The sequence below is a fragment of the Pinus tabuliformis genome, chromosome 2_1 (assembly GCF_031772625.1).
Source record: "Pinus tabuliformis cultivar Carrire ecotype Pingquan chromosome 2_1, CPIR1, whole genome shotgun sequence".
Lineage (NCBI taxonomy): Eukaryota > Viridiplantae > Streptophyta > Pinopsida > Pinales > Pinaceae > Pinus > Pinus tabuliformis.
Window position 1 is genome coordinate 77,292,169 of NC_142299.1, and position 19,184 is coordinate 77,311,352.

Below are 19,184 nucleotides of genomic sequence, written 5' to 3' on the forward strand. Positions count from 1 at the left end.
TCAAAGTACTGAGGGGGTGTTCCTAGATCAACTTCTTGGATAATGAGCTGATGTCGAAAAGAAGCGATCTATCAAAGGAGGGCCTTAATGAATCCCACATCAGTGACACGGAACGGAGCTAGTAATTGTGATGATGGTGAAAACGATCTGTGAAATATGATTCAGGGTGGCGGTCATGAAAGGATGAAAGATGATGTATGGCAGTGGATGGGACCCGGTTGACACTCTCTGAATGACATCTCTTGAACATATAATGACACTGATGTGATGGATCGGTAGCATTACCCCAAATGTGGATGGTATGGCGAGACCATGGTGAAGGGACCGGTGAATGAAAACAACCCAACCCGATGTTTTTACGGAGGCAAAAGTGTCATGTTCAAGAGCGACTTGCTACCATTAAGCTTTGAGGTTCTCCCAATTTTTCCCCAGTCATTTCTGACCAGTACCTCTTTATTTTTGTCAAGCTTGAGGAGGATAACATATGCTTGTTCTATAACCTACCCTTCGGGCAAGCCCATCGCTATGTTTTAACGAGCCTAGCAATAGGGAAACTCGTTCTCGTCTAAAGACAAGTTTGTCGCTATTCAATATTTTTAACGAGCCTAGCGACAAAGACAACTCGGTCCTTTTCATTTTTAGAGAGTCTAAAAAGGGTACATAAAGTTAACTCCAAAGGTCCTTTTTCGTCATCTAATCCCTTGAGTCTAAAAAAGTATAAAACAATACAAAAGGGATGAATGTTCGATAGCTTTATCGAGCCGAACTAGACAAGCGCTCGATCTTTTTGTGCAATAATCCCTCAGGTCCAAAAAGATTAAAATCTAGAGGAGGGATAGCTCTTCCAGTCCTTGTAACGAGCTGGAAGGCCAAAACTCGGCAAAATTTTCATATTTTACGAGTCAGATGAAAAGAGCTCAAAGAAGACTCGTATTTTGAGGAACGAGTGATAAACAGGGATAGCAGCAGATTCCAGGTACAGGTTGGAATTTTCCAATCACGGCAGTGTTATAAGGATGGCTAGGTGAAATCACTCTTCGCAGCTGTTCCTCAAAATAGGTAAAAAATCAAGTGGATGTGAATGATCGGCCAAATGAAAAGTGGAGGTGACGGTGCACAAACACGACCAAGGCTTTTATGGCTGATGAATTTTCGGTCTCAAATGGCTATTTACCGATTCATTTTTTCTTGATGAGCTTGAACTCTGGGGGAAGCTTGCTCACAGGTGCATTTATTTTTTAACGAGCATGAACTCTTGCTAAAACTGCTCGGTTTTGCGTTTATTTTTTAACGAGCATGAACTTTGCCAAAACTGCTCGTTTTTGCGTTTATTTTTTAATGAGCATGAACTTTGCCAAAACTGCTCGTTTTTATGCATGCCCCCAGCATCATAATAACGCATGTCAAAGGAGGGTGCCCCCCAAGCTTCATTGCATTCAACGTGGTGGTTGGAATGAAGGTTTACCTTTGAATTTTGAAAAGGGGATTTGTTTCATTTTTTTAATGAGGTTGACACCGTAAAAGAACTATCCTCATGATTCCTTGTTTCATTTTTTAACGAGGTTGACACGAGGTAAGAACCGTCCTCGGAGCCCACTGTATTTACAGTATTTCCATTAGGGCGATGATCCATGTTGACAAAATATTTAGGAATCTTCCGAATCCGTTGGATATAGAAGATTTCATATTCTAGGTTTCCACTATGGCTACTTCCGCCAGATTACCTGCGGGCGGTAGGGCAAAAGTACCCATTAAGGCAGGGTCTTTTAGGAGACCTACTCCAATATTTTGGAGCGACTGATTACTTTCATGGATCATTGTGCTGCTTCTCGTAACTTGGGAACTGTTGGGGAGAAATGTTTGTTGGTCGACGATTGTAATTTTTCCTTGAAAAGGAAATACAATCCTCCTGAAGTAGGTCGACACAACTGCAGCCATGGCATATATCCAAGGCCTTCCCAGTAGGATGTTGTAATCGAGGTTTCCGTCGATTACTTCAACATCAACTTCTACTGTTTTTCCCCCCAGTTCAACTTGCAAGTTACTTAAAATCCCGTATGGAGTGTATGATCGTCCATCAAATGCTTTTAATGTCGTTGACGATTTCGACAAGGGTGGTGAGCCTAAATTTTTCCAGCAACTCATCAACATAAGACATGTAGATGCCCCCTCATCAATAATTGTTCGATGAACAGTTTTGTTGAGGGCTTTCACTTGAATAAGGAAAGCTAGTTGAGCTGGTATTTGAGGGTCATATCATTTATGATCAAAGGCCACAAGATTGGAATCCATTGGGCCAATCCCACCTATGGCTGATAATAAAGCTTGCTCTTGGGAGGTGCAATTTTGCGCTACCTCAAGTGTCGACATAGGGGACGACGATTGGGCCAGGTCCTCTATTATATTATAATCCTGTGTTATTTTTTTACGAGGATTAAATGTCGATTTGTGTACTACTCCCTTTGGCGACTTTATCATTGGTTTAGGAACGATGGGTGGCACAACTTTGGTCAAAGTTGTTGTTGAACTACTAGGTTGTTTATTTGCCTTGTTGTTCAACTGCTTTGGATTCCTGTAATCTTTATTCCTTGTCAAAGCATTATTCTGCTGCTTTGAGGTGGACAACATAAGCACTTGGGATCGGGAAGCATTTCGATTAGCAACCAGATTTTGGCCTGGGTTAGGAAACGGATCAGTCAATATTCCTGGGGTTTTCGAACTCTTAAAGAGCTTCTTAACTTCAGCTATATGTGGACAATCTTTTGTCCAATGATCCTCATCGCATATATGACACCCTGTCGGGGGTTTCCCTTTCCTTTTCTTTTTCTTCTTGCCCCCTGGTTGCTTCAGTTGTTTGCCCTTGTCGGTCGACATGGCATTTACTTCTGAGGCAAGAAGTTCCTCATTTGCATTTTGACTAGAAATTTTGCATTTGCCAGTCACGCCATTACTGGCGTGAGAGTTAGTATTCGATTTAGGAGGGGGAGGAATTGAAAATTCAGGTCTAGGGGCGTTAGCTATTTTGTCATAGAGCGTGCCAGACTGAGTATATAATAAGTCTAAATATTGAGCGTGAGCAATGACTTGCTCCTCTGTTACGACTCCTCCCTTGGCCACATCTTCCGTTATAGCCGGAAGTAACGACTTTATAAACCATTCAGCTAACAGCTGATCGGGAACGTAAGTTTTCACCATCCTACGACGACGACGCCACTCATGTATATGATCAGATATGTGAGTAGCTGTCGTTTGTTTGAAGTTGGTCAGTATTTCGGTTCCTGTTTCATACCTGATTGGTAATTGAAAATGGGTTAAGAAAGTCGTGGCTAAGGAGCTGAAATTGTCGAAAGAGGCTCTTGGCAATTCAATATACCATTTAGCCGCTGGACCTGTCAATGTCCTCTGGAAGAGGCGAAGTCTTATCGAATCATCATTTAGAGTGTTCGATGAACACCACAGATGAAATGTCATCACATGATTCGACGGGTCTTCACCTGGATTTCCATTGAATTTAGGAATGTCCGATGGAAGTTTATGCGGGATCGCTGGCCACCAAGGGGCATAAGCAATTGGATCATTAGTCAGCCGGTTTAGATCTGGTAATTCTAGAGCTGCTACAAAGGGCAACTGTTGGTTCAGGTTAGGCGAAGCATATCCAGGATAAGATGGTATCGCTTGAGCAATGGGTCTTTGCAGACCAGCATAATGCTGACAACTTTGACAAGGTTGATGGGCATAACCATTATAGCATGGTTGCCCATTACTTACAAAGACTTGTTGCTCAGGTCCTTGATATGATTGCTGGAATGGCGGTTGTTGAGATTGAACCAGCTCTGGTTGTTGGACCATTTGCCGTTGACCAATACTGGATGATTGACCAAGATGAGGAGCCACAGTACTTGTTTGAGCCTGAGTCGCTCCAGATAAGGAGGCACTACCCTGAGATTGCGATTGAGTCGTTGAGACAAGAGACTGTTGTATTGCAACCTGAGAAACTTGGGGTTGACATACAACAGGTAGCGCTTGTACTTGCGACACATTCACCATAGCAGGTGTGGTGGGAATATTCGACACAGGGTGTACTGGTTGCATTGAATATACAACCCCTGGTTGTTGAGGCAGTATTGGTACCCAACCGCTGGATACAATTCCAGTTTGACCTGAATCCTGTTGTAAACTCCCATATGGTTATTCTCTAGGAGGGAACAATGAAAGAGCATACTGCCCTCCATATGGTGGAAATCCAGTACTTAAAGGGTGAATTGGCCTTTGAAGACACATTGGATCAATTTGTTGAGTTTCAACATAAGAAATACCAGATGATAATCCAGATGAAGAAATAGGAACTAACCACGTCGTTGTCCTTGATGGGACTCCGGCTTGTTGTTGACAACTTTCCGGGACAAATGGTATACCAGCAAACATCGTTGGAGTAGCAGCAGGAGTAGCAGCAGGAGGTTCTGCTGCTGCTGTGTCAGACGACACAGTCCTAGATGTCGACGGTTGTTTAGACATATCTAGTCTATCCAAAAGATTTCTTAGCGATTCTACAAGAACTTACGATGCCAAAAGACTAACTTCGAAGATCAACGCAGGAATAGGAGGTGATTATGTTCCATTTAAAATGAATTTTATATGACGACGCTTTAGACACAACTTGCTTTTTCACTTTTTAAGAGTCGAGAAAAAGCTAAAGATGACTCTAGTCTCCTTTGATGTATTAACGAGCCCGAAGTGACAAATGCTCGGATGGACTTTTTCAGTTATAGAGTTTGAAAAAGGCCAAAAGAAACTACTCTGGAGTTCTAGGCAGAGGGTGTGCCAAACCTTTCGCGAAACCCCAGAATACGTTTTACGGTACGAGTGGTCGATCTTCGTGAATGCTGTGTTCACTGCATCGTGATCAGTAGGGTGGCTGACACGGCTTCCTATGGATAAAGGCTTTGTTCCTATAGGGGTCTCCCAATATACGCGACGGTACGCGGGAGCACAAGTCCGTATTAGTGCTATCGTCCCTCAGGAGGAATCACCCACCTTCGTAGAGATCGACAGTCACTATGTTTAACGACGCCGGAACACATCTCTACCTAGACCTCTACTGTGTTTCGTTATGTTTCAAAGCGTTGTTATGTAAATTCAGTTCGTTTTAGGTTGATCTTGCTTAGCAGTTTGCCTTTATGGATCACCACGTGATGTATGATACAACTCCTAAATGCAGTCTAAGAATGATAAGCAAGCTTTTTCAATTCTTTCAACTTATGAAAATCTTAACTACTGAGGGAAAAGAAAGACATCATCTTTTCAAACAGATCATAGAGCACACACTGATGCAATTTTCCTAAATCGACATGCAAACTGTCAAAATGCACATGCACAATGCAAGTATTTCTTTTCTTCTTCCTTAATGTTGATGTATTACAAAAAGAAAGTTGTTGTACGATTTCGAATTCAATTTCAAGCGAAAGCAAACAAGTTTTTGTCCAATAATCAAAAGATCACCTTAATATTCACTCGTTTCAACACAAGAAATATTGAAATTCGAACCATATTACGAAAGAAAATGCTCAAGTAGCTATGAACAACAATAAACTAGCTCTTAGAATCACAACGACACTTTATCATAGGTCTAGATCCAAGAGGCCACAGCAAGACTAGTTCACTTTCGCTATGGGAAACTGTGAATTAAAGTAAGAAATACAATAAGAACAATCACGGTTTCTTCACACAACTGAGGTGGAATGATGGCAAAGAAAGATAGTTTCAGATGGGTATACAGGTTGACAACAGGCTGCAAAAACAATACTGAAAACTGGGCAACAGAAAGCAGGGAACCCCAGTTGCACAATGCAAAACTGGTTCAGCGCAGGTAGGACACTGTCAGTTTGACATTCAGCGCAGGTAGCCCCTTCAGGAGCTGCGTTGCAGCGCAGGTAGCCTTCACTGCAGCTGCACTGAAGAGAAAACTCTCGTCTCTCTTTGGTTCCGGGTCACAGATTGCTCAAAAATCAACTGTTTTTGGCCAAATCAGAGGCTATCAATCAAGTATACTCTAGAGGATGATTAAAGGAATATGAACACTATCACAAAGAGCTAATAAGAGTCCTTGTGGATCAGATCTTCAAATCATAAACATGCCCAGAACTGAGCTAGAGTAGCTACCCTCTACTTTGCCTTCGAAGGATTCGAATGTAGTTCGATTCGGTACTCCCTTTGTTTAGGAAATGAATAGCAAGAAACACAAGATACCAACAAGACACGATCCCCAGCGGAGTCGCCAGTCTGTTGTGGGGAAAAGTATCCAACACGGAATGACCCTATCCCACTCTAAGGGTGATAGTTCCTTAGCAACAGTCAAAGCAAAGCTATCTAAGATTACTTCTTTATGACATGCAAAAGAGGAAAGGAAGAGATCCACTTACCGATGTCTTGCGCAAATGGTCGATCCAATCTTCTCTCTTTGCCGCTTGCTCCCAACTCCAAATCTTCTCACGGCCCAGCTACACGAGATCCTGCAAACAAGACAAGAAAAGGAAACTACAAGAACCATGCATTCATAATTGATTCAAGGATTAGCATAAATCAAATACGCAAGTAAGACAATACATCATTGAAACACATGCGAATAGAAGAACCTCAAATGCTTTATTAATGGAAGAAAGTAAGGTTCAGGCGGTGATACAACCATAAGAGGTCCAATCCAGCATCACCTTCCCGACGGAAAGAAATCTCCTCTTCACCTCCCTCAAGCAATCACCCAATACTCTCAACTGTAAACCAACAACAATTCTTTGCACAAAATTCCGGCCTCTAGATCCCATGGGATGAGATCCTTATATAGAGTTTTGGAGTGAAGATAAGTCAGCTTGATGTGTGATTGTTGTCCTCTTCAACCCCAGTTGTTCTTTAGTTCTTGAGTCCACTCGGAGATTCTACCTTCCACTCAGATTTTTAGAACCTCTTACTCTTCACTTAGGCGAATCTTTTGATCCAAGTGTCAATTTGGAAGCTTCCTGGGCACTGGCACATTGAGGAAAGATTCCTCCACTTGTCCAAACTCGTTCAGCGCAGGTAGCCTTTGATGAAGTTGACATTCAGCGCAGGTACACCATGGAGCAGTTGACATTCAGCGCAGATGCTCAGTGGAGCAGCTGCTTTGATCCAAAATTGACCTGTTTTTGAGTGTTTTTCAGTGGAGAACTGATATGAAGTGCTGTGGTTTGCTGACCTTGTTCCTCTAGGGGTAGGAACAACATGTTTTAGGGACTTTGGATCCCTTAGATTATTGACATTTCATGCTCTATGCTGTAAGGCACAAAAATGTCTATAACAACATGCGCCATGATCCATCCTTGTTATGCACCAATATTATTGGAGGAGAGAAAGAACTTTGACTAGGTTGAATTATATCGACCTCTAGCATTTCTGCAACCATACATTCAATTTCACTATTTTGGGCATAGGGATATCAGTAAGGCTTTATGTTTTGAGAAACACTTCCTGGAACCAAATGAATAGCATGATCATGATCACGAATATGTGGGAGGCCTGTGGGAGTCTCAAAAACCTAGGAATGATTGTTCAAGACTTTTTGGAGATATGGAGAAATAAATGAATTCAATGTTTGAATCTCTAGTGAGCCTAATTGTGCAATTATGCCCTGTTGTTCTTTATTTAGAAGTTTTTTCATGCCATTATACCTAATTATCTTTCCTAGTTTCCCTGTGATACCCCTTAATTCAACTTCCTTTCCTTCGCAAAAAAAATTCAAGAAAAGTTCTTGAAAATTAAAAGCTATCGTACCCAAAGATTGTCACCATTGGACTCCCAGTACAACATCAACACCACCCATTGGAATGGAAAGCATTGGACTATTCAATACATATTCCACCATGGTTAAATTGATTTTATGGAGCTTTCTAGATCAATTTATAGTTCCTCCATTTGCAACCATCACTTGACACTCTGGTGCAGGATATAGAAAGCAATTCAATTCCTTGACTATCTTACAATGAATAAAATTATGGGTACTACCCGAATCAATCAACACTATTATATTTTTCTTCTTGATATGTCCTTCTATCTTGAGAGTTTTAGGAGTGGTAACTCCTTCCAATGCATTACAATATATGGTTAGATTCATTTCTTATTTCTCTTTGTTTCCTGGTGTATGTCTGCTTCATTTGACGTTTTTTGTTCCAATCTATGTAAAATAATTTCTTCTCGGCACACTTACGACCTTTGGTGTATTTTCTATCACAACTGCAACAAATCATTTTTTATCTTTTTTCTTCCAATTGTTGTGGTTTCAACCTTGTAGGCTATGGAAGTCTAGGAGCAATAAAACTTCCATATTTATAGTTGTGAGTGGTAGACTTACTTGTTTCCATAATTTTTCTTTTAACTTTTCTTGCCACCCAAAATTCCTTCTCCAATGAATTAAGTTCCTAAAGGTGAACCTCATGTTGGATGTTATCATTTAAAGTCCCTATGAAGACATCAATCCTATGTTCATCTGAAATATCATTTACCCTTATATTCAATTTTTTGAAGTCCTCAATGTGTTCTTCCACTGAACCATTTTGTTTGAGATTTATCAGTTGGCTAAAGAAGGTGTTTCTCTTTGTATCCTCATAATGCACTATTATTTTCTCCATAAACAATGACCAAGTGATAAGTGATTTACAATAATAATGCCATCGATAGCCATGTTTTGTGTGTGTTGCACATTATGGAGATCAAAATATTGCTCCATTTGTAGTATCCATGTTACTGGATCCTTGCCATCAAACTTCCTCATATTGATCTTTGGAATATGATGTGTCTTAAATTGAATGTTAGAGTCTATGAAATCATGATTAAAAATTATTTTTTTCTCATCATGAGTTTCATCTAATACATTTTCGCCGTTAGGAAGCATTTCTTGTAGCAACTTTGTGAAGCCTTCTTTCAAACCTTCCATGTCTGCTTTTAAACCATCCTTCAAACCTTCCATTTCTACCTTTAATCCATCCTTCAAACCTTGCCTGATTTCAAACCATTATTCAAACCATCCATCTTATCTTCCATTTCATTTTTTTTTGCTCTTTGTGTGAGAGAAATTTGTTGCACTTGGTCTCATAATTTTGATATATCATGTTTCATTTCTTCCTCTTATTCATGCATCATAGTAGAGCTTTATGGTTTCTTACTAGATGTTTCTATTTTCTTGATTCGAGTCATTTTCGAATCAAGCAATGATATTTATGCTTCAATATGCCCCTCGAATCACTTCAAACTGATTTTTCATTATTTAACAACACACCTTTTTCTTTCTTTGTAGGATCTCGATGTTGAATCTATTGTATCTCTATAAATTCAAATCTCCAAGGTTTGAAATTCGGTCTTATGGTAGCCCTATGAGACTTATTTCCAATGCCACAACTCAGATCAAATTTTGATTCTTCAAGATAAATTTATGTCCAATATCCCACGATGGCTTGATTATAGATTGGTTCAGTAGAGAGAACTTGTACAAAGTGCCACATGTCACTGTTTTGACCTTCAACCCTGAAAATGATACACAAGATACTAAAGTTTGTTCTCTTCTGCAATATTTTACAAAATTTAAATCTGATGCTCGTAGTGGAAGATATGATGATTTTCCCAAGGTCACCTATTTGAGACGAAATTTTAGATCATGGAGAAACCCTAACTTCATTGGATCATATGTCTGAAAATATTGTGAACCAAGATATGAAATTTTTATTCGAAGTTCATCATGATTTCAACTCCTCATGGTAAAAATTTCATCTTCTGAACCTCCATAGAAAAAAAGTTAGAGCGAAAATGCCATGATGACTAGTTTGTAGCAAAGAAACCCTATAATCCAAATCTCTGATACCAAATGTTATATAACCAGATAAAAAAAGAGATATATCAACAACTTCAAACTTAGCCTCTTCGAGGGGGGAACATCATTTACATCACATAAATGAAGAATTTTTGAATGATACAAATGAAAATACCTCCTTTCTATATATAGGAGTGTAAGGGGTCATAATATAATCAGAGCCTACAAGTTTTTTACCTACATCCAGGTCTTTGGTAGTTTTGCTAATCCCCATGTCTTACCTTTGTATATCCCTGACAAACTTCTGGCTCGAGAGATAACATACCAAACCATAGGTAATGGTATTTATAAAGTATTAAGAGAATCCAATAAGAAAGTATGGTCTCCCTTTCCTATTCATTATGGTAAGTATACATTGGATAATTTCATACATGCAGTTGGTGAGATTAACTCTATCTTAGAGTTTAATTTTCCTACCATCCCTAACAGACAGTATGACCTTCATGGAACTGTCAAGAAGGTTGCTGTCCAAGCAAGCATCAGGAAATTTTCTCATGAACCATATCAGTTTGATGACTTATTTAAAAAAGCTACCAACTATTCAATGGTTACCAAACAAGCATTAGAGCATCTAACTCCATAGGAAATAACTCAATTTACCCAATACAGGGAAGCAAGGATATCCCATTTACCTATAGACTCATTAAAGCTTCCCCAAGAAAGCACAAATCAAGAAAAGGTTACAATTGTTCCTTCTGCATAGGTTACTGATACCCCTCAACCAAAAGAGATAAGGGCTTCTTATTTTACTGAAACTGAAGGTATTTTTCCAAGTTCTAAGATTGAGTATATATGGGAGCAATGTAGCCAGGTTTTGAAATGAAAGGAACCTAAGATTTTGAAGACTAGCTCACAAGAGGAGGTCTCAGACACTTCTGAAATTTTAGAGATGACTATGATTACATTAAAGATCTCTGATAACCCTTTGGAGAATGAAGACATTGAAATTATACCAGCATTGCTGACCTCTAAGGTCGTATTAAGGGTCGAAGACATTCCTCCCCTTGACATATTCTATAGTCCTGAATTTAAGGCCATTGTTAAAAGACAAAGATAGGAAAGGAAAAATGAGCAGTCCCAGGCCTCAGTCCCTGGAAACACCTCTTTTGAAGTAGTATGGAAGGGTTCATTGTCCACTCTTTTAGAGGAGCTGGGAAGACTCACTCAGTTCACAGGAGGATATGCTTCCATGACTATGGACAAAGCCATTGAGATACAACAACTATTGAAGGAAAACGAGGACACAATTATGCAGTTAGAACAAAGTCTTGAGAATAAGCAACAAAAGATTGCTAATCAATGGTAGGGAGAGCTTGTTGAGCTCCAGAATAATTTCAATGCCCTTAAATTTCAACATGACTCCAATTTACAGGTTCAAGATGCTCAAATTCAGGAATTATAGAACACGATTGAACAGTTGAAAGTTAATCCTTAATTTAAAAAGTTTGAAAAGTAAGTAGGAGAATTAAATACTCTTGTTTCTCAACAAAATGTTATATTTTGTCAGAAGTTGGCTATTATTCATGATTTGTGCCACGCAACCAGTTCCCTAGTGGACTAATTATCCGACCTCAGAACATACTTTGATGATATTGAAGAAAATATTGCAGGTTTCATAACATGGCAAGACAACACTGAGGGGATATTAGCTTCTCCCTAGGATAGAGGAATCACACAAAGAATTAGTCTTCAAAGAATGGGAGATCCAGCTTAATCATGTAGAGACAATAATATTCAATGCAAGCAACATCTCTAACGACCTCATTGAAACCATCAGTGGTAATTTGTTTCAGGCGAGTGTTATTTTAGACTGCCCTGAGGGAGCTCTACGAAATATCAAACTACTAACCAAAATGTGGCTGGAATTAATCAAGAAATGGCCGAAACAATTGAGCAGCTATCTAAAGTTGAATTAGAATGCCATTGACATTTCTTGGTCAAGCCTCCTAGCTAGTGGCTAATGCTCAGATGCCTATCCAACACAACCACCCACATGTTGTCAGCATTGAGGGATGCCATATTTACCAGTCAAATGTGGACTCAACCAAAGACTCCACCTGAATTGAAGCCCATGAAATATATATATGAACTGAAGTAGTTAATGGGAGGGCAATCCTTTTCACAGGCTTAGCCCAGTTGTTATAACAAATTCTAAAATTGTCTTGTTGACTTATTTTAAGCGTTGTTTTTTAAAACTGCTTCACACTTTTACTCTACTTTTCAATATTTGTATTTCATTTTGATACTATAAATCCCATTCATTTGTTATGACAAGGGGTTCTGGATTTTGGAAAGAAATCTTTTGTTTACACTATTGTGAATCAAGTTATCTTAATAGAAAGTTGAACCACTACTATTTTCTCATGAGCAGAGTTACGATATATCAGGTACTACTATCTATCTATTATTTCTTTTTGTTATCACTTAGAACCATAGTTCATGTATGTAATGTTGTCCACAAGTTTCATATAAAAGTCTTCAGTTTTGTGAATAGGTTTATATGTGTGTGTGTCACTTTGAAATTTGAATTTCAAAAGGTATTGATGTAAGTTCGTGTAAAAAAAAATCGTTAGATACCCTCCATCATTTTCAGTTAAGGCATGTCATGTCATTAGTACTTTGTGCAATTTCGCAGCGCGGTCTGTTTGGTCAATTTAGCTGCGCAATGATGTTTCCGTCTTTTCGCAGCGTACTGTTTATCAGCCATTTCGTAGCGCGTTTTGTTAAATTTGAACTGTCCGCGCTACGAAATCGGGGTTTCGGGGTTTTTGTAGCGCTTTTTCTTGCAATGTCAAATCTGGGAGGGGTGAGTCATAGGTCCGTTCATGTTTGTCAGTTGATGTCCTCTCCAGGTCATGATAAATCATCATTCCGCCATAAGGTCCAGAATCACGCATATGAATATCATCTTAAGGGATTTTATGAGGTATGGTTGTGTCATAATGTGTTTTTCATAATGTGTAAACATGTTTGCTGTATGAGAAGCCCGAGTTCTCATTTAAAGGGATCATTGCAAGCGAGCCTGCACTCCAAAGTCGAGATTGTTTTCGAGCTGTAGCTGCCATTAGTTCCCTGTGTGAAGATATTCGAAGCAAGATGGAAAAGAGGGAACATCGATCCGGGAAGTGCCTAAGGACAGAGCCAGAGGGGCTTGATGTTACACTCAGGGATGAAGGTGTAGCAAGAGCCTTTCGAAATGCTGGTTGCTGGAGGTTCTGCGAGAAGTTGAAGGGAGGACATGCAGAGGTAACGAAGGCTTTCGCATTGAATTTTACCGGATTGAATTCAAAGGTGTCAATGTTAGAATTTCCTGTGTCTCCTGAATCCATTTCCATTGTCACTGAAATCCCGAGGGGAGGTCAAGAATGGTTCAAAAACTTTAAATTCGACATGAGTCCCTGTAAATAATTTTTGAAGGAACCGTATGTAAATGAGGACCTCACCAAAGCGGTGCCAAGGAGTTACATAAAAGAACATTATGCTATGCTCCTCACATGCATCCAGAAATACCTAACATGCGAGGGAAGGTACAATAAAGTTTACTCCTACCACTTCAAACTTTTGTTGCATTTCACAGGTAAGGCTTCAATAAACATACCTTTCTATTTGTTCAGAAGCATTAGTAAAATGTGTGATAAAATCCAGTTAAAGAAAGATGGTTGTGAAACATCCTTGTTTCATCATGGCTTGGTAAAGTTGCTGGTATTGGATGCTTTACAAAAGATTGGCAGAGATTGGGATTCATTTGTTTTTATGGCCGGCTTTCCAAGCAAAACAGGCCTCACTCCATTGCCTGTGAGAGAAAGGGAAGAAAGGAGTGAAGAACCTACTCTGGCTGAGCTCAGAAAAGAGGTGACAGACCAAAAGAAGCCTAAAACCAAGTTAAGGAAATCAGAGAAGTCAGTGGCAGCAAAAGAGACACCTAAATCATCAGCAAAGGAAACACCTAAGTCATCATCTAAGGAGACACCTCAGTCATCAAAGCAGAAGATCCAGAAAGAGAAGGATGAAGCTAAACCAAGTGAAGTTGAAAAGATTTCAAGGGTGAAAACCAGAGGTCAAATAAACAAGGAGAAAGGTAAGTCAATTACTGTGGAAGAAAGCCCTATTTCAAAAGGCAGTTTAAGTGACTTACTTGAAGCTATTGAACTTGAGCAAGATCAGCCAATACAGATTGAACCAATAGAGTTTGAGCAAGATCACCCAGTGCAGCCAATGCATATTGACCTCACTCAATCTTCACCCGAAAATACTAAAAAACCAAGAGCTTCAAAAAGGTTGAAATTTGAGGAGCCTAGTAAGGAATATGCTTTCAAGCCACGTAGGCCAGTCACAAGAGGACAAATGAAAGAGGTGGAGAAAGCGCAGAAAGAGAAGGCACCTTTAGAAGTGCCTAGTTCAGATGTACTTGAGGTTTTGACCAGAACAGTTCATGCAGCCAGAAGTAAAAACAAGGGTAATAGGGTCATCATCAGCCAAGGTGGAAATGTCATTGCTATCAAGCAAAAGGCAGGAACAACACAAGAAGAAGTGCCTTAGATTAAAAATGTTTCCAAGGAAAGGGCAGTGAGATATGCAAATTATAAAAAGGCTGTAATAAAAGGCAGAACAAGTCTAATGATCCAAACTGACTCAGTGTCTGATGCATATGTGTGGACGGTGCCAGCTCTGAAGCAGGCAAAAATCATGAAACAGATGAATACAAGCTTAAGAGCAGAAAACAAGGCTTTGAAGGAAGAAGTTAGCAGTTTGAAGAAGAAGCTAGGTAAACTAGCTGATTAATCCAAGGGGAAATTTGCTTTTCAAGTTTTGATAAATTTTGGTTGTCATCATTTTGAAACTTTTTGGATCCCTTACACCTGTACAAAGTAGCTGAAGAAATCACGAAGTTAAGTCATCAGTGCTTTAAGATTCATATGTTCTGTTTTGATTACCTACAGCAGTTTCGTAGCGCGCTACGAAACTGCTGTAGATGACTGTTTATGTGAAAAAATGAAATTGATGCTGAGGTCAGCAAATCTTGAAAAGGATGACTCGAGGCCAGCATGGAGATTATACAAAGCTATCCAGATATTCAAAAGGTGACAGGTGTAAGTATTGAAGGAAAAGGTGAAATTTTTGTTAAAGTCTTCCTAAAGTTACTTTATAGCCGAATTTTTAGGGTTCTGGTAGGGTTACCGAAATTTTGAGTGGTACACCTGTTCAGCTCACAAAGTGTCCAGATCATAAGGCATATTGGATTATGCATGGTTATTAAAGGAATTAAATGGCTTGGAGCATAGTCTTTTAGTGCATAAAGACTAATGGGAGGCAGAGACCATGAAAATAGGGCACAGAACTTCATCAACTGATGAGTCATCCACACAACAAGTATCCGAAGCTGCTCGTTCAGTGAATGTTTCTCCAGCATGTATTGGCTATTACTGAAATGGTACAGGTGTCAAAGTTCAAGAAAGCATCAATGCACACGAGGAGATAGACTTAGAGTTTCAATGGGAATGGGATTCTATGTTTTCACAGCGCAATACCTTTGTAATTAATTAGTTTGTTTAGATATGGATAAGGCAATTAATGATAGGATTTCGAGCTCCCCTCATGCTGGAGGAGGAGTCTCAAGTAGTTGTATTTTTGTTTTCCTATATATAGAAATGACTCTGATGTAAAAAAGGTTGGAGATTTTATACAAAAACAGAGTTTATTTGGGCCAATGTAAAGACTTATTACAGTAATAGTAAAACAGTGGTTGTTTCTTCTCAAGATTCTCAATGGATTATATTGTTCAAATATGATGGTGGTTTATTCTCTTAATGTTCTTTTACAGCCTTGTTATAGCATAATCACTCAGAATTCATGTTTAATGCTCTGACTTCCTGTATGTTTGGCAAGCTGTGGTTTATGTGAAATATGTTTGAACATCTGATGCAAAGAGCCTTGACTTCCATGAAATGACTGTGATTTTGTTTACTAAATGTGTGAGACTCCATAGCCCAATGAAGACTTATTTGATATGTGTCCAACCAGCTTTATTTTTATAAATTTGTGAAGAGTTAGCCATCTGTTGTTGTGATTGATTTTTATCAAAAGTCTGTGAGAGAGCCCTCTCTGACCAAGGAGGCTAATCTTTGGTCTAAAGTCTGGTTGAAAGAGTTACATGAAATCTTGCTTGGCTGCAGCCCTTAGTACTGATTTTGTGATAACATTTTGGTGCGTCTGCCGGGAGCCTGATGATTACTTATTCTCGTAGTTTGAAGATTGAATTTCTGGAGGTAGCAGGAGTTCAAAATGATTTTCGAGGCTGCATTCTACCTTGGTGACTCCATTGTTTTTTAAAGTTTAAAGGTGGCTTCGAGAGGAAGATACACAAGGAGCAATCCTGACCCAAACCCACCTAGTCCTGTGGAGAATCCTAATATCATCTCAAGGAGTAAACAAAGATTCTCTGATATACCAGGTACTTAAAGTATTTCAAAGTCATTATTTCCTGAGTTTTCTAGAAGTCCTGAGGATAAACTTGTTGATGATAAAGTTCAAGAGGTTATATTAAGGTCTGAGAATGAAGAAGAATTAATTGGTATTATTTTGGATCTACAAAAGAAAGGTATTGATACTTCTTTAGTATCACAAAAAGATAAAGAGGAGTTTTGGGAAATTGTTTCTTCTGAGTTATTATTAGAAAAAGAGGATTTGAAGCAGCTCAAGGAGCTTGACCCTTTTGAAATTTTGCTTAACTCAAAGATTGGTTTACCTCTCCCAAATTGGAGTTCTTTTGTTAGTGGTTTACAAAGCCCTAATAGTCCTTTTTGTACTCATACTTTGTCTTCTGCCTCTGCTAGTCCAAATAGCCCTCAGACAACATCTCATACTAGTTCTGGTCCTTCTGGTCATACAATACCTATTGTCACTGTTCCTCCTTTCATTATGGCTGTACCTGCTAGGTATGCTCCTCTAGCTCTCCCTGTTGTTCTGCATGATCTCCCTAATAAATATGCTGCTAGGATTCCAACATGGGGAGGAGATGAAGACATTACAGCTGAAGAGCATGTGGATAGATTCAATGATTTTATTGATAGGTATGAAGTGGATGATGAAGATGTCAAACTGAGATTGTTTGCTCAGTCTTTCATTGGGGAAGTCAGGAAATGGTTTAAAGCCTTGGGAGCTGGTAGCATTCACAGTTGGGCTGAGTTTGAAGATAGTTTTCTGAGGAAATGGGGAAATAGAACTAATCCTGTTCAGGCCCTCACTGAATATAATAATTTAAGAAGAGCTCCAGATGAGACTGTTCAAAATTTTTCTAAGAGGTTCAATAAAATTTATAATTCCATTCCAGCACACTTGAAACCTCCTGGAGCTTTGGCACAGTTAAGATATGCTGAGTCCTTTGATTCTGATTTTTCTCTCTTACTCAGAGAAAGAGAGTCTGCTACACTGGCTGACATGCAAAATGATGCTATCAAGGTGGAGGTGAACATACTTGCTGCTAAAAAGTCCAAGATGGCTAAGACTAAGATAAAGGAAGAGGAGAGGCCTTCTACCTCTGCTCAAGAAGATAAATTTGAAACCATGATGAAGACTATGGAGAAATTGATGGACCAATTAGCACTTGGGAATACTGCTGCTCCCCAAGCACAACAAGAACCTCGGTTTAGAAACCCTCAGTTTAGAAGGCCTCAAAATCAGCAAAGGCCAAGGGAAAATAGAAATCAGCAAGCTGATCCTCCTGTAAGACCTCCTTTTCAGCAAAATATGGTGGATGAAGAAGAAGAACCTGAGGAACCTGAGGAATCTATTCATTGTCTTGGTGAAGAAGATTCGGAGATCTTTCTAACAAAGGAGGAACATGATGAGTCCAGCCAACTAAAAGCCGAGGAGGAACCCTCAGATTTCTTAAAGGGTTATCAGCATGCCATATTTGAAATCCAAAAGCAATACAACCTCAGAAACAGAGATGTCCCTATTACAGCAAATAAGGCTCAGCCCAAGAAGAATGTTTCAAAAGCAGTGGAAGACAAAAAAGAAAAGCCAAAACAAGCTGATGGAAAAAGTGATTCTCCTCTTGAGAAAAAGGATAATCAAATCCCTGCTCCTCCTAAGGAAATTGAAAGGTCTACTTCTGTGTTCAATATAGAAAATGAGATTGCTAAAATTAAAATATCAGTCCCATTTAATGAAATCTTGAAAGTAAACAAGTATAGAAGTAAGATTGTGGAAATGCTTAATTCTCCACCAGGAGGGGCTGATATTTTGAATTTGCAAGAGGATAATCCTATCATTTGTTTAGGTCCAAGACTTGAAGATGAGCAAAATGATGAGTTTCCTCCTTTTTATATAAGTATCAATATACATGAGATGACTCTTCATAATGCCATGTTGGATTCAGGGGCATCTCATAACCTTATGCCTAAAGTCATTATGGAAAGGTTAGGATTAGAAGTGACCAGGCCTTACAAGGACTTATTTTCTTTTGATTCAAAGAGGGTTCATTGTATTGGGTTGATAAAGGATGTGGTTGTGGCACTCACACAAATCCCAGCTAAAACCACTGTCATGGATATTGTTGTGGCAGATGTTCCACCTAAATTTGGAATATTACTCTCAAGGTCATGGGCAGCTAAGATTAAAGGTACCATGCAGATGGATTTGACTTATGTTACTATTCCAGTATTTGGGGAACAAAGAAGGTTATACCGTGAGACAAGGATGGCATATATGGTGAGCAGCAAGGACAAACCACAGAATTTTCCCATTTATTCTTGTGATACAGGCCTTGGATCAGCTATTCTATTTAATGAATCAGTGGGAAAAGAATCACAGGAAGAAAAGGCAGAAAATCAGTGTGAAGAGTTGCAGCAAAGTGATGAAGAAGATGCTTCTGGTTGCTGGTCTTTGTACTTTGATGGAGCAGCAGGGAAAGAAGGTGCAGGAGCTGGAATTTGGATCATGAGTCCAGCTGAGGAAAGTAAGTTTTTGTCATATAAACTTAATTTTGATTGTACAAATAACATGGCGGAATATGAGTCCTTGGTTTTAGGCTTAGAAAATTTGATTGAGTTTAAGGCAAAGAACATTGCTGTTTATGGAGATTTTGAGCTAGTCATAAAGCAAGTTCAAGGTGCTTATCAAACAAAAGATGCAAGGATGAGAGCTTATAGAAACTTGGTGTTGGAATTGTTGGAGAAATTTCAGTCATATACTTTCAATATCAAAACCAGAGATCAGAATTCTATGGCAGATTCTCTTGCTGTAGCAGCTAGTCTTTTTGTCATCCCCAAACATGCTTCTGATAGCTATGAAG